Source organism: Babylonia areolata, chromosome 18, assembly GCF_041734735.1.
Source record: "Babylonia areolata isolate BAREFJ2019XMU chromosome 18, ASM4173473v1, whole genome shotgun sequence".
NCBI classification, from domain to species: domain Eukaryota; kingdom Metazoa; phylum Mollusca; class Gastropoda; order Neogastropoda; family Buccinidae; genus Babylonia; species Babylonia areolata.
In genome coordinates, this window is record NC_134893.1 from 33,057,101 (window position 1) to 33,062,100 (window position 5,000).

The following is a 5,000-nucleotide window of genomic DNA, read 5'->3' on the forward strand; positions in this document are numbered from 1 at the left end:
ACCCAGACACTTCCTCGAAAAAGGAAGTGCCGGGCCTGTCCTTATACCGATTCGCTTTCATCCCTTCCGCTGCACCTCCAGTATAGCTGCCCCCCTGGCAGAAACTCTGTAGAAAAAAGACAGAAATTGATAATACACTTGCAGACAGGAGAAAAAGACTGAAAAAATTGAGCTGGTGCCCCGCACTGTGATGATGTGCTCTCCACAAGGAGAGCAGCCTGAATTTCACATGGAGAAATTTGTTGTGAAAAAAAAAATCAATACAATACAATACTCTGGCTGAAAAAAATCTCCTGCAACAAATGAATGATATAACAACGTATGTGAAGTGATCTTGTCAATGTTTATGGATATTCTTTAAAGTAACTACCATTATACTGCTTCACAGATTTTTTAATGGAAACTGATTATGTGTTGTTGTTGTTGTTTGTTGTTGTTGTTGTTTTCAATTTCTGTGATTATGATGAACTTTTGTGGAACTTGGTTACATGTGTTTTCTGGACTCATGTAACCTTTACTGCAAGGGGGGTACTCTGGCTGAAGAAGAACATGTTTGTTGAAACGTGCTGTGACCTGCATGCGGTGAAGTGGAGTGATGGCCTAGAAGTAATGTGTCCGCCTTGGAAGCGAGACCTTCATTGGTGGTCTGGACGATAGTCATTCGGATGAGACGATAAACCGTGCAGCATGCGTTTGGCGCACGTAAAAGAACCCACGGCAACAAAAGAGTTGTCCCTGGCAAAACTTCTGTAGAAAAATCCACTTTGATAGAAAAACAAATAAAATAGCAGGCAGAAAAAGAAACCACAAAAACTGGGTGGCGCTGTCAGAGTAGCGACGCGCTCTCCCTGGGAAGAGAGAGCAGCCCGAATTTCACACAAAGAAATCTGTTGTGACAAAAAGAGTATACAAACACAAATACAAAGGAAGAAAAAGACAGCTGGAGGAGAACTGGCGTGAAGATTGTTGGGGTGGCAAAACGATGGGGAACAGCACCAAGGCCGACCACTTCGGGTACCATGTCTGATTTCTCTTCTCTCCCCCTCCCCCCCCCCCCCCCCCTCCTGAGACGTTGCTCTTTGTCATATCAGGTGAGCGAGAGACGTAACTCTGTTTCTGTTAAAGGCAGATAATCCCGGCAGCAATGTGGCGGGTGCTGTCCCACATGGCTGCAGAGTGGTGCTTCTTCGGTTCAGTTTCTGGAGCTTCTCGGTGGGGAAAAAGGCAGGGGTTGAAACTATCTGTAGATACAGTTCTGTTCTGTGTGGTGCCTGGTAACTCTGTGTGTGTGTGTGTGTGTGTGTGTGTGTGTGTGTGTGTGTGTGTGTGTGTGTGTGTGTGTGTGTGCAAAGGCGGTGTGAACTGACATGTCCATATATGTGACATGACTGCGAGCAAGTTAGTGTCTGAGTGTGAAAGATAGATATCATACTGAGAAAGAGGAGAGACAGACAGACAGAAATTGTATGAATTTATGCTTTCACCACTACACATAACAGTATGTGTGTATATATTAGTGTAGATAGATAGACAGATAGATAGATTGTGCGTGTGTGCCAATGCGTACAATGTGTGCACATGAATGTGTTCGTTCAAGTTTGTGTGCTTGCGTACGTGTGCGTGCCATTCGTGCGAGAACCACTGAATAACAATCTGTATTATGTTTATGTGTGTACGTGTATGTATGCATGCATATATTGTTTGTGCATGTGTTCGTGTGTGCGTGTGTCAATGTGCAGTACGTCTGCTCACAACCGAATTATCAACGTGTGTTCTGAATGTTCGCAAGGGCAAGTCATATATCCCAATCAGTCCATTTTGGCTGAAGTGTTGTGCGCAAACGATAACTTCTCGATGTGCAGTTTTGCAGAATCAATCCCAGCCAATCACAGCTGCCGATTTACTGGCATAGCAGGAAGTGGTCTCGTTTTCGCGCACAGGCGATAACGTAAAAAAAGTAACCAATCGCTGCGAGCGTTATATATGTAGGGCCTCCTGACTAGCGACTCCGTTATCAGGCGACGGGGGTTCTGTGCTCTAAGGTGTGATAAACAAACCAGCCGACCACCTGTCTGATGCAACACCCCCACCCTATCCACCCTCCTCCTTCCTCCTCCTCCTCCTCCACCCCCTGCTTCTTCATTACTGACCCTGCGTGTTGCCCAATCTCAGCCAGAATGCTTTTCTTCTTCTCTTACTTCTTCTTCTTCTTCTTCTTCGTCGTCGTCGTCTTCTACGTCTTCTTCTTCTTTATCTTCTTCTTCTTGCTCTTTTTCTCTGTAGAAACATTCTTGTTGGCTTCATACCTGACTTGACCGTGACAAAGACTGACCTCTGAGGATTGGTATGATGCTTAGGACTACTGATTGCTGGGGTGGTGGATATACGTGTGCGTGTACATTTGTTTGTATGTATGTCAGTGGATGTGGCGTGGGGTGAGACAGAGAGTCAGAAAAACACCAGATGGGCGCAATAGCCGAGTGGTTAAAGCGTCGGACTTTCAATCTGAGGGTCCCGGGTTCGAATCTCGGTAACGGCGCCTGATGGGTAAAGGGTGGAGATTTTTCCCATCTTCCAGGTCAATATATGTGCAGACCTGCTTGTGCCTGAACCCCTTTCGTGTGTATATGCAAGCAGAAGATCAAATACGCACGTTAAAGATCCTGTAATCCATGTCAGCGTTCGGTGGGTTATGGAAACAAGAACATATCCAGCATGCCCACCGCCGAAAACGGAGCATGGCTGCCTACATGGCAGGGTAAAAACAGTCATACACGTAAAAGCCCACTCGTGTATATACGACTGAACGTGGGAGTTGCAGCCCACAAACGAAGAAGAAGAAGACAAACAAAGAGGCTAACACAGTCAGAATATTCAACAATGAGCATCACCAAGGAGAAAAGAGAAAGGGAGAGGGGTTTCTTTTCAATACATCATTGGGCGCGGTATTCTACCAGTGTAGTAAATCAAAGCGGGAGGCAATGGTGCACGTGCTTTAGGATGTGATGGAAAAGACGGTTCGTTTTGATATACACAAAAGAAAAAATAAAACTGTGGCAGACAATCTGCCCCGACACGCAAGGCCATTCACTCCAGAACGAATAATGTTCTTTCCACACACAAAAATATGCATAGTATTCACAGTAATGTAACTGACACATCATGCTCTTCATAAGTCTCCCCCACCCCCACCCCCCCACCCACCCCCTACTAAAAAGAAAACCGTGTTGCATTTTCACAGCATGCCCACAGCAGGCACACTTGAAAACGAATGAACATAATCATCGTATCAACTATAGTCAAGAAAACAATGCACGCACAGGATATCCAGTGTTTATTTCTTATTATTACTCCTCGCGAAAATGATCACTTATAAAAAATAATAATAAATTAAGTGAATTTGAACTGCGCACACTGTTAGATTGCCTTCGAGGAATGCCTTTCCTCACGTTATGAAATAGAAGAAGTAGAAGAATGCTAAAATAACATGGAACATAACATAGTTTTGCAACAAAGTGGTTCCCACAAATTATCACAAAAGAGAGGAGACATTGGTACAGATACACTCACATTTTCATTACACATATTGAACAATTTCCTATTGATACAACAACTTCAACCAGAGACTTCCTGTCCACAAGGCAAACGCTCAGTCAGGACTGCATGTGAAACTAGAAAGTAAGGGAATAGGCTCCCAGCAAAGGGTGAAAAAAAAAAAAAGTACCCAGAAAATGCCCACCCCCAAACGTCAGGGTGAACATTGCGTGAAGAGGAGGATGCTGAAAAGGTACATGCGTGTGAATGACTGGTGTAAAGCGCTTCGATTGGTCTCTGCACAAGATTCAGCGCTATATAGATACGAATTATTATTATTATTATTATTATTATTTCATTATCATTATCATGATATTATTATCATTATTATTATCATCAGTATATTATCATTATTATCATTATCATTATCATTATTATTATTATCCATGATGTAGATGCGTTGTACTGCTGTTACGCGCCAGGGGCCCAGTACATCCGTCTTCGGTGTATTATTATTATTATTATTATTATCATTATTATCATTACATATTTCTAACCAACTCTTTCCCAACGCTGTCTTCATTTATCTTCAAGGAAAGACTCATTCCAGGCTGACAGAAAAGTCTGACTGACTGACAGCAGGGGCAGACCGAAAGCACGGAGGGCGAAGACAACCAGATACACTAACTCTTTTTCTTTCCTTTTTTTTTCTTTTCTTTTCTTTTCTTTTTTCTCGGGTTTGTAGCTTGGATTCTATTTCAGTTTGTAGGTGCATCCAATTAATACCGAAAATACTACCTTCATTCATTCATTCACATATTACAGTTACTGCTTGGGTTTCGATGCTCTCTCTCTCTCTCTCTCTCTCTCTCTCTCTCTCTCTGAGTCTCTTTGAAATGTATATGTTCTCATGTGTATGTGTGTGTTTGTGTGTGGAGACGTGCGCGTGTGCACGTGTGTGTATGTATGTATATATATATATATATATATATATATATATATATATATATGTGTGTGTGTGTGTGTGTGTGTGTGTGTGTGTGTGTGTGTGCGTGTGTGTGTGTGTCTGTATGTGCGTGTGCGGCAGATACACAAACTCGTTTCAACCACGAGCCATCTGTCTGGCAGAAAAAAGGAGTCGGATAAATTAACACATTGTGGCGTGTGTGTGTGTGTGTGTGTGTGTGTGTGCGCGCACGCGCGTTTGCCTGTCGGTATGTGGTGACAGATAAAGAGGAATGGTGTTTATGTATAGATAATTCTTATTTTTCTGTGCTGTTCATAACTGTTTTCAAAAATTGTCTGCTTATGCTTGTGTAACTCTTATCATTGTGTTTATGTCGGTATTGTGCGTTTTTGAGCAGACACTAAAAATTCGCCTGTGAGAGATTAGCAAAATGACATATTGTATTGTGTTGTTGTTTTGTTTCGTAAAAACTAAGAAATGTAGCCTCCAGCCAAATACA